Source organism: Cynoglossus semilaevis, chromosome 3 (assembly GCF_000523025.1).
Source record: "Cynoglossus semilaevis isolate Cse_v1.0 chromosome 3, Cse_v1.0, whole genome shotgun sequence".
NCBI classification, from domain to species: domain Eukaryota; kingdom Metazoa; phylum Chordata; class Actinopteri; order Pleuronectiformes; family Cynoglossidae; genus Cynoglossus; species Cynoglossus semilaevis.
In genome coordinates this window covers 4741791-4752618 of record NC_024309.1, presented here as the reverse complement: position 1 = coordinate 4752618, position 10828 = coordinate 4741791, and positions in this window count along the sequence as shown.

Below are 10828 nucleotides of genomic sequence, written 5' to 3'. Positions count from 1 at the left end.
TCCGCTGGCAGGAAAGTTTTGTCAGCCCTGCACACCTTCGGATGACAGCGTTGAAAGAGTAAACACAGTTTAGAGTCAGCAAGAAAACAAGAGGGGGGAGTGAACACATCCTCCTCCTCCTCACCCGTTTCTCCCCTATCTCGATGGAATAGGTATGACTACTATCACAAACTCTGTCTCTGTCAACAACTGCCAATGCATCTTCAGACGGTAAATCGTGATCAACATGGAGAGACGCTACCCAGGCAGAGGAGCGAGGAAGCAGAAGAAACAGTCTGGCTGCGTCTTTTTTTGCCAAGGCATTGTGAATATTCCTTTGTGTCCTGCCTTCCCACTTCTGCCTTTTATATTGCAAAGTTGCCTGAGTGTTTTTAAATGCAAAGATGCCGTGCTTTTTCTTACTCCCCGAGTGCATTCCCGTCCCGGAGCACTTTCTGCATCTGTATCTTCCCCTGTCTCCTTGATTTTTCATCTCCCACAGGTTTCTCCAGATGATATCACTGCCTCAACATTCATTTCTCCCCACCTTCCCATTTCACACTCCCTGTTTTTTTTTTTGGCTGTGACTTTATTTCAAAGGCATTTTAAGGAAACTGGTTCTATCTTTCATCTGAATATTCATAAGGAAGTTGCAACCAGCTGCTTGTACTAGGGTACGCTGTGGAAGTTAGGGATTTTAAAGGACTCCTGGTAGTCTACAGTCGCCAAACTCTGCTTTAACCAAAGATATGAAGAGCATATGTACATATATGCAGATATAAATCAAGTGCTAATCTGTCTGGGAGCACGCAGTAGCTCTATTAGGTCAGAGTTTTAGAAAGAAAACGGATCTTCTCCATTCACTCAAAGCCTCATTTTAGCTCAACAAACTGACAAAGTGCAGAGAGGTGTAATAACCACAGAACATAAATGTTAAGGTATGCCCTACATCAAAATATCCACCCAAAAATATATTCTGTTAGTGTTTGGCAGTCAAGGAGGGAATAACTGTTTAATCCATGTCAGATGGTGTGGGTTGTATTAAATCCAAGACTTGTTCTGGACTGAACGTTCATGGACGACCGCAGGCGTCATATCCCTAAAGAAGACAGAGGTTTGGTGGCCACTGGCTGCCACCTCAGGCTGCTCAGCTGTCCAGTCTTTTAATCCAATTCAGCCATGAAATCTTCTACTGACTTCAAGGGTACAGTATATTATATTATATTATCCCCAATCCCCACAATGTAATGCACCTCCAGTTCCTACCTGTGGGAGGATCTGCCATATGCTTTACAAGCCATTAATGTAAAAGCAAAAAGCTGCTAATTTAGCACAATGCTAAATGTCAAGGGCTAAAATATATAGCCACTTGAGGTTATTTTCTATAACTACATGGGGGAGGGAGCCAGTGAGGCTATACACATGTTTATATATATATATAAACATGTGTAAACATAAAAGTAACCTAAGGTTCATTCTTGGTTTTAGACATTAAATACATAAAGTAATTGGAAATCTCCGGATTCTCTCCCTTAATTTCCTGAAGGAACTCCCAAGGGATTAATGGAGTTTTTTATCCATCTATCTCATTCTAAATTAAGTCAATTTATCTTTCTTTCTCCGTGTCTCCATACCAGTTGAGCCATGGACCATTTTGACCAATTCCTGTTACTCATATTAAGGAACAATATTCATTTAGAAAAAGTTGCCGTAGACATCAACTTTAAAATCATCAGATCATATAAACATTTGAAAAGAAACAAGTGACTTCTGGGAGAGCAACAGTTGGGGTAAAGGAAACCTTGGGATATTTGGAAAATATTTGGACAAGAATGGTAGTCCAGGAGGTGTGTGTGTGTGTGTGTGTGTGCCTGGGTGTGAAATTGAAGCAAGTCTGTTCCTGGTAATACAGGCATGAAATGCTGCATTATCAATTACTGAGTGATTGAGGGCAATCTGACTGTGTTTGCTGCCATTCAGCAGAGGAGAGGAGAACGTAATGGGTAAACAGCGATTATGCCAAGTCCTCCAGACTGAGAATGTTCATATTTACTGTGTGTCAATGGGACAACAACAGCTGTATTACTGCCTGTCAGTTATACAATATGCATTTCACTGCAGCCTGTCTCCAATTACCTAATTCGTATGAGAAGCACAATGGATTGGATTCTACTGCTGCATTTGATGGTGGATTGAGGGATTTTTTTTATTTCTCTTTTCTCTCAAGAACACTGTCATGTATTAAATTCTATTAATTTCAGTGGCAGTTGTTGACTTATTTTGTCTGAATGGCAAAATTAATTGACCTATATGCCACACTGCAACAAGCGAGTCATGCTAGCTGTCATGGAGAGCCCGTTTTAAACCTGCCACAATTCTGCTTGAAATTCTGAAAAGGGACAGCTTTTATCTTCCAGAAGCCAAACCTACACCATCTCCCCTCTGTCTCTCTGTGTTTCTGCCTCTGTCTCTCTCCCTCTTTGTCTAACCCACCACCTCCTGCTAAGTTAAGCTTGCTAAGTGATAGACCATGGCATGGGCTTCTTCGTTCAAAAGACAGGCGCATCATTAGGGAGCTGAAGAGTGCAGTTCCTGCCCCCAGGGGAGGGATGACAGCCAGTCACCGCCCTGGGGCTTACCTTACTTTGGACTATAGAAATCAAAGGCGTTGCTGTGCAATTTGAATAGAATAGGTTGAAACACTCTCAAAGCTTTTTTTTCTTCATCCTGTGCTGTTGCAGGATATGTAAAAATAGAGAACAAAATAATCTAGATTATTTTGAAGTGCTGATGAATAACCATGGAATGAACGCTTGACTACTTTCCTGATTAAAGGATTTGAGGTGGTTGAAAGCATTATAACAAACAAAAACTTGCTATGATGAAACAGATCTGAATATTTAAACACACCATCAAAAAGATAGCCAAGCACAGGCAAAAAAAGAACTAAACAAAAAAATACTAAATAAAGGAATACCAGGAATTTTACTCCTCATCTTCCTTCATCTCAACACCAACCATCTTCTGTCACCACCAAAGTTCCGCTGGAGCTCCTGTCAGGTGCAGCATTATTCTGCTGTAATGCTATTATGCTGCTGTTCCTGACAGACGAAGACTCTGAACTTCAGGAACACAGAGCCGGAGCGTGGTTCATACAACCTACATGTATTACTCTGCTGTTGCATTACTTTCCTCATGCCCGTCACCTAAAGTGGGAGCCCTGCAGTCTGAGTCCTATTTATGTTTCTTACTATGTAATAGTAAATTCATAATAATTCCTCTACTATCCAAACCAGTGGTTTCCAAAGTGAGGGTGGCTGCTCTTGGGTGGCACTACGTTGGGGTGCAGCAGCCCAAATACATTTCATTGTAATAAATTATTTTTAATTTAATGATTTATTTATTTACTTTGGCATGATATTAGTGACGTAAATAAGTGGAGTTTTAAAGCAAAAGCTGTAAATGTGTTGAAGTAGGGGGGCTCTGCAGTAGTCCTGCACATAAAAAGGGAGTGCCACAGAAATGGTTTTGGGAACCACAGGTCTAGACACATAACGGCGGATAATGACACATCATAAAAAGTGATTCAGAAAAGACTTCCTTTAAAAGGGAAAATGTTCTTTTTTTTCTTATGATGGTTATTTGCAAGAACTCTGAATTGAGTCAGACGTCTTACTTACTCTATACTCTATGATTTCTGTGAAAAGAAACTACTTTTTTTCCCCCTAAAGGAACCTATACATCCAAGAGCTTTTTAAATATTGCATCACTCCAGGTTACGATCATGTCTTGTTCTTCATCCATTTTCAGTCAGATGCACTGGTCGGTTCTATGAACCCCAGACCTCGACAGTACCGTCCGGTGGGTCTGCACATTAACGGACATCACTTATTCATTCACCTGCTGTGACTGATCTTCACTCCTTTGTGGGAAATAAACCGTGTCATTGAGAAAATGTAGGTCGTTCAGTCAGTGTTGGCAGAGGGGATTTAACATCTCCTTGTACAGAGAATGGAAAAGAACAAGTACGTATGTATGTGTTTTATGTTAAATTACAGGCTGTGAAAAACTACTGGTCACACAAGGGGCATGCAGGGTATGTGTAAGTGACATGATAGTGTCAGCTGGATTCATTTAATCCACATCTGAATCCACAACATCAAATACTGTATGTCAATGACTAGCAAAATGACAGAAAATAGATTTTGTTTCACAATTTCACATTCATTTCTGGGAGATAAAAACCCTGCTGCTGTCTGTGAGTGATGCTGCTTGTGACCTTTTTTAACTTTACCTCCTACCCTTGTTTGGTGACAGTTGTGGTCTACATCCTGTTTATTCTTTAAACGGTGATGTGATGTAATGTGTTTGATACATTCAAAACACCTCTAATCGTCAGCTTTAACCCATAGATGTCAGGTATACAGTAACTTGTTTTTTTGGTAACAGTCATGTTGGACCTAGAAGCATCGCCATCACAGTCATGTTTTGTCCATTATAAGTTGTTAACCTGCCAGAAAGACTACTTCATTGTGATTGATTAGATATATCTGAAGTCATTCAAAATACATTCAACAATGCAGTGATGTCCTCCGAATGTTTGTTTTGCTCCATGATATACAAATGGATATGAGAAGGGCAGGTAAAAAAAGCATCCTGTGACGCCACGGGTGACACTATTCACACTGTGTGAAATCATTCAGACTGAATGAACGATGATGGTTATAAACAGCCGTATCTCTCTTTAGAGCTGAGGCTGTGTCTGCTGTCGTATCCACAGCAGCTGCTGATTTAAGCTCAGAGTAAAGAAACACAACAGGATGGAAACAAAAATATAGTTTGGGAAAGTGATGTTTCTTCCGACTTTAACAACAACAACAACAACAACAACAACTGGCCTCAGACAGACAGACTCTTCCATACTGCAGTTTAGAGAAACAGCTACATGTGTAATCACTCTCTAACACCTGTGACGACAACAAAGTTGTGTGGCTGTCATTCGATTGTATTCTATGAATTTCATTGAGTTCTTTGGTAATTGTATGCAACTGGATAATTAAACTGAAAATAATGTATTTCCCTTTTAGGGAATTTTAAAAAATGATTAAAAATGGCTTATCTAAAGTGATAATGTCATTGATGACATCACATATACAGTACAATGAGACAATAGATATTTTGTCGATTTCATTCTTATTATCCTCCACACACGAATCCTGGTGCACATCTCTTCAGTCTACCCCCCATTTTTTTTCCACTTATCACACAGAAACTCCCCCTTTTTAATAGCTGCTGTAAATAGCTGTGACAATTGAATCTGCCAATTGAGAAGCTTATAACCATGACCAGCATTTGTCTGTTGATATCACAGTGTGAAACACAAACAGAAGCGATCAGGGGTATGTCAGTGCCCGGGCAACCGCTCCACTTTAATCAGTATTTTATTAGCGTCAGCCACAAAGGTATCAAGCTGCAAGCGGTGCAGACAAGTTTAATGTGCCAGTGTTCATCTGTTTCCACATTTGATCAGACAGAAGCTATTGTAGTTTGTTTTTAATGTTTTGACTCCAAGAGTTATTGTGTGCTACTTTAGTAGAACGGAAAACAAAAAACAAAACATATCATCATACATCATCAGTATATGGGCTCATTAACGGAGCGTCACAGAAGTGAATTGTCACCTTGTGTAAATTATTACATTTAGCTTACCTGCTCATTAGCAAGGACATTTGTTTTGCATTTCCCCTTGTTACAGGAATTTCTGTGCCTTTGCATTTTCACCAATAGCATCAGAGATGTGAAATTGTAGGAAAATTAACAGGTTTAGTGGCAGCTTAATGTATGCCACCAGCTGACTGCAGCCTACGGACGTGTGCATATACATACATGGTGAATTACAATGCTGTGCAACAGAACAGCAGGTGCGTGACTATAAAAACAATCCAACTCTGTTCCCTGGTTCGGAACATTATACAGCGTTAACAGTAAGGATGAAAGTGGGATCCACTTTGGCTCATGATCAGAAATGAACTACTTGGACAGCGTTCCTTCCGCTGACACGCGTGTGCGTCTTTATCGACGATGACAGGCCAGCCTACCGAGAAGAACACCTCAAGCACAGTCACACTTGTTATTGAATAAATAGAAATGGAACTGTGCCTGTGGCAATATGGAGGCCACAAGCAGACGTGGGATCTGACAAATGGAGTTTAACCTGGGGGTTAGTAAATGCCTCGCGCTGGTCAATAGAAAGTCATCACTTTGTTAACTGCAGGTTTTCAGAGAAGAGAATCTCCGAAAGGCTTAATCTCAAAATCTCTTCCCTGGCACTCAATTTATCTCCATTTATTATTTGTCGTTTCCATGGAGAACCTATTAGCACTTCAACAGTGCATTTATTTCAGCAGCCATTAAACAACTGTGAGAAATACATTTATCTCAACTGTCCAGTTACACGCCACGTAGCAGACACATAAGGTGCTACCGTACAGCTAGGTGGTGGCAAGACAGAAAATGCCCCCTGTTTATTTTGTGGGTATTCTTTCTGTGGCATTTTGTTTCCTCCTGTTGTCTCGCTCCGCTTATTAACATGCACTTAAATTCCCTTTGTTCTCTCAAGCGCTCATTAAAGAATTCAGTGCCTTCTGATGTCTATAGTTTTACATAATTAGAACCCAAGAGGGTTCCACATGTGCAGTAAAGTTCTCCATTTGTTTTACTCTGCATTAGAGGAGCAATTTGTTTAATTTCTCTGGAGTTTAACCTTGCTGACTGTGATGGAAAAGCACCTGCAAATCCTGTGCTCAGTCGGATCGCTGGTAAGAAAATAGCACCGATGAACGTCGGCTCGTCCCTGGTGTCCGTGGGATTATTGCAGCGTATATTTAAACAGCAGTCACAAATACATAAAGCCTCTCGAAGAACGCATTTATTGGCAAGAATGATGGTGTTTTTTTTGGGGTGGCTGCCGTTAGAAAACTTTCCGCTGTATCTGCTGGCTGCCGTTGTTTGTAGCTCTGCGGGTGCTGGGTTATCTTTTAACCAGGACATGAAACAGTCTCAGTCTCAGTAAAATTGTCATTTTCCAGGTGCTGCTAAGCAGAATTTTTTTTTTTTTTATATAGTGTCACAGATCCAGACTACAACTTTCCTAGTGTTCTCATTTTTTATGCTTGAGTTCAGGCTACCAGCAGACTGTAGCAGTATAATTATGCTACAGACATGGGACTAAAATTGATCTCGTCATCTTGCTGTAGAAAAAAAAAAAAACCTATTAACAACTAAGATGTGCTTTTAAATATTGTTCCAGTGCACCGTTTTATTCATTGTTATACCCTTCAGTACTCAATTAAACTATGCATTCCATCATGCATGTACTTCTGCTTAAGTCTCAGTGATGCTTGGTTACCCCTGAGTTATTCACCAACCAGCTGCCAGGCGCTCTGTACTACTACAGTACTACTGAAGAGAGCGAGGCATTTCAAAGGTGTCCCTCTGGGGCTGTACATTTCTTAAGTCAATGTAACAGTTTTGTCTTGGTAAACCTTTTGAAAACTAGTCGTATGTTTTATACAGACCAGTTGTGGTTTGTATTTCTGTTGGTAAATGTTACTAGTATGGGTCAGCACAGGCACGGAGAGAAGAGTGTAATATTACACTGGGCCTGAAGTGGAAAAATTGTAACTTTTTGTAAAAAATAAACCTAAACAAACTAAAAAAAAACAAAACAATCACATTACAGAGCACAGTTTGAGCAAACATCACATTTTTGTATTCAAAGTAAACTGCACTCAATTTGAATTATTTTAGTTTACTTTGTTTGGCATTGTGCTTTTTGTACATTTATGGAGTAAGACAATATAAAACATTGTCTTTAGCACTGGAACAATGATGCAATGATAGTAACTTAACTCTGCTATAAAATAACAAACAAAAATTTGTTTTGTTGCCTTGAACTGATCCACGGACCAACCTTAACCGAACTTGGAAACAAGACTGTAGAACAGCAGGTGCACTCCAAACTTTATATGAATCCATGAAAAGGAAATACTTCTGAATGTATTCCTGATGTCAGTAAATAGTTTCTTTAAATGATAATGAAAAATACTCGACTGTAGACTAGGGGTGATATTCCCCGAAGTTGTCGATCCTCTTGTACGTCTTAGTTTATTTGCCTTATTAGTGGGATCTCTACGTCTATCTGAGAAAGCTTGCAGACGAATTAAGTACAAGCTTTCTCAGCATTCGGTGCTTTTAAAATTCTCTACAAAAAAAAAAAAAATCTCCTTTGGATATTTTTCTTGTCATTCAAGTGTGCAAGGCCAAGTGTAAAGACGACGGCCGCTTGTCTGTGTGTGTTAATGTTCTTTTGTACACACAGATAAACTGGAGTACGTGTATGTCTGGGGTCTGGAGTACAGAGTACGTGGGATGGGGAGGGCCCTTATGCTATGATCCAAAGTGAGCGGCCCGCTGAGGAAAACAATAAAGCACGAATGACAGGAACAGATGGCTCTCTTTATTGTCCTGTGAAATGCAAACACTGAATATCTTTGCTTGGTGGGTGGCGTTATTATATATTTATTTCTTCCCTCCTGTCCCTATCCTCACTAATAGAGCTTGCAGCTGGCACCCACCCACTTGCAAGACTGAAAGGGCCAATAAAGGGTGGAGGCCAGACGCTTATTCTTCTCCTTGCTTAAGATTTAATGAGCAGTGACACTAGACAAATTTGACAAGGCATGGCACAAATGACCGAGCACGAGACAGAGCGATAGTCAAGTTTAGCTGCACTACATGAAATGGCGTCCTGCTCTACATTAACTTCCTTGAGAGATAATGCGCTGCTGTCCAAACTCCCACATCAAACGGTTATGTTGAGTAAATACCATATAATCGGTATTTCAACAGCAGAAACAAAGGATCCTTTAGTTTTGCAGACATTTACCACCTGCTGGGTGTTTGAAGCTTCTGCAGTGGAATCAAAGGTATGACGATCCTGGGACGACCTTTACATAAGATATAACTTATGAAATCGTCAACAAAACGTGAAACGACAAATGACCCTTTACTGTGGTACTGTGCACACATGATAAATCCTTATAATGCATCTTTGGTTAGCCTTCCACTGAAATATTGCTCTGTGCTCATTGGGGTTGGTCTATCTGGTCTATCGATTGGCTCTGGTCAAAAAATTCACAAATTAATTAACAACAACATTTTGTTGTCTGTCGATTTTGGCATTTTTATTTATTTTACATGGGAATTATCCAAAACATTTTTATATCAACAGCCAACGTCCAAGATGTACTAATTCCTAGAATCCATTTTTTCTTACACAATCACTTAAAATAAATAGGCTTCTTCCCTGTTACAGTCTTAGTGAACACTCAGATTGATACAGCAATAAAAAGCAAATATAGACAGTTTTCAGCTTCTTTAGGGAGACGACTACTTTAAGATTTCATTAGTCTCCTGTGAAGGTACCTTCCGATTCACTGCAGTTGTTATAAAGGCAGATCCTCAAACTCTCTGATGGCTTCCAGTGGAGCAGAGTTAAAAAACAGAACAATACTTTCTTGCTTCTCTGCCCTCACACAGCTTTTTGTTATATCATTACCTCATTTGTCTCTCTTAAACCCCCCTTACCCTCCTTCCTCCGCTCAGTGCTGCAGCCTTGCCTCTCTCTCTCCTCCCCTCTCTTATCTTTTGCCAACTCTCCCCCTCTTATCTCACATGTTCTCTCATTGCCCCTGTCTATTTCCTACCTCCCTTTTTTTTGTCCCTCCCGCTCCTTTGACATGTTTCCCCCTTTCTCTTGCAGCTCAAAGACCATATTACAGCGCTGGCCGTCCCAGTTTTTGCTGGGTTCATCGCTCCTTTCCTTGATAATTCCCCTGTATTAACTGGCTGGAGTTATTACCCGTTATATGAGATGTCTATGTTGAGAGCGCTTTATGAGATCCTGGTCTCTGTGGATAAGATGATGGAGTTGGCTAGTACTGTCATCCCCCAGCCGTATAATGGCATCAGTTGGGAAATACACAATGCCATGGATTATTGATAGAGCCATATCTGCACTTCTGCTGACAAATTCCTGGCCTGGGTTGAAGGGGCACGTAATCCTGAGGAATATCTCTGGTAATACGGCCGCCTCTGTGCAGTTACACCTCTGCTCTCTCTTTGGAGTACTTTGGTTTCTCTCCTCCCCTGTGACAGATGATCAGTCATTCCCAGTGATTCAAATGAGAGGGAGAAGATTTATTCCAACAATAGGTTCTCCCACACCGTCTCATATATGAGGTAAGCATTGCCCGACTAAATAGACCGTCTGCCTGCGCCCGCAACTCCCTACAAGTAAAACTGTGATTGTTTTTTAACAAGAGGATATAGGAGAGATCGCAATCAAATGAGGAGGACATGCAGAGTTTAAAAATTGATCATCAGAACTGCTGCCGAGTTCTTGCTAGCAAAATTTCTACACACAACGATAAGAAGTGAAAACACCTATACGGCAACGGAAAGTCCTTCTCTTATTAGGAGATCACAGAAGCATTAAAAAGAAGGTGAACAACAGTGAGGTACCAGTAATTCTCTGGGATCCTATTACACCCTCCACCCCCTTCTTCCTCCTCTAGTCGTCACTTAAACTGACACATGGAGGGACGCAGGCTCAGCAGCTGCGTTATGGCCGTCGTTTTTAGATTTGAGATGCATGAAATGCTGTTTGATGTGTGGCATGGTCAGGAGGAAAAACAGGAAATCAAATGCACGTGGGTAATCAAACTACTGATGCTAACGCTGTGGGCTCAGTAGAACGGACCGGCTGCTGTGTTTACACAGGCGCACA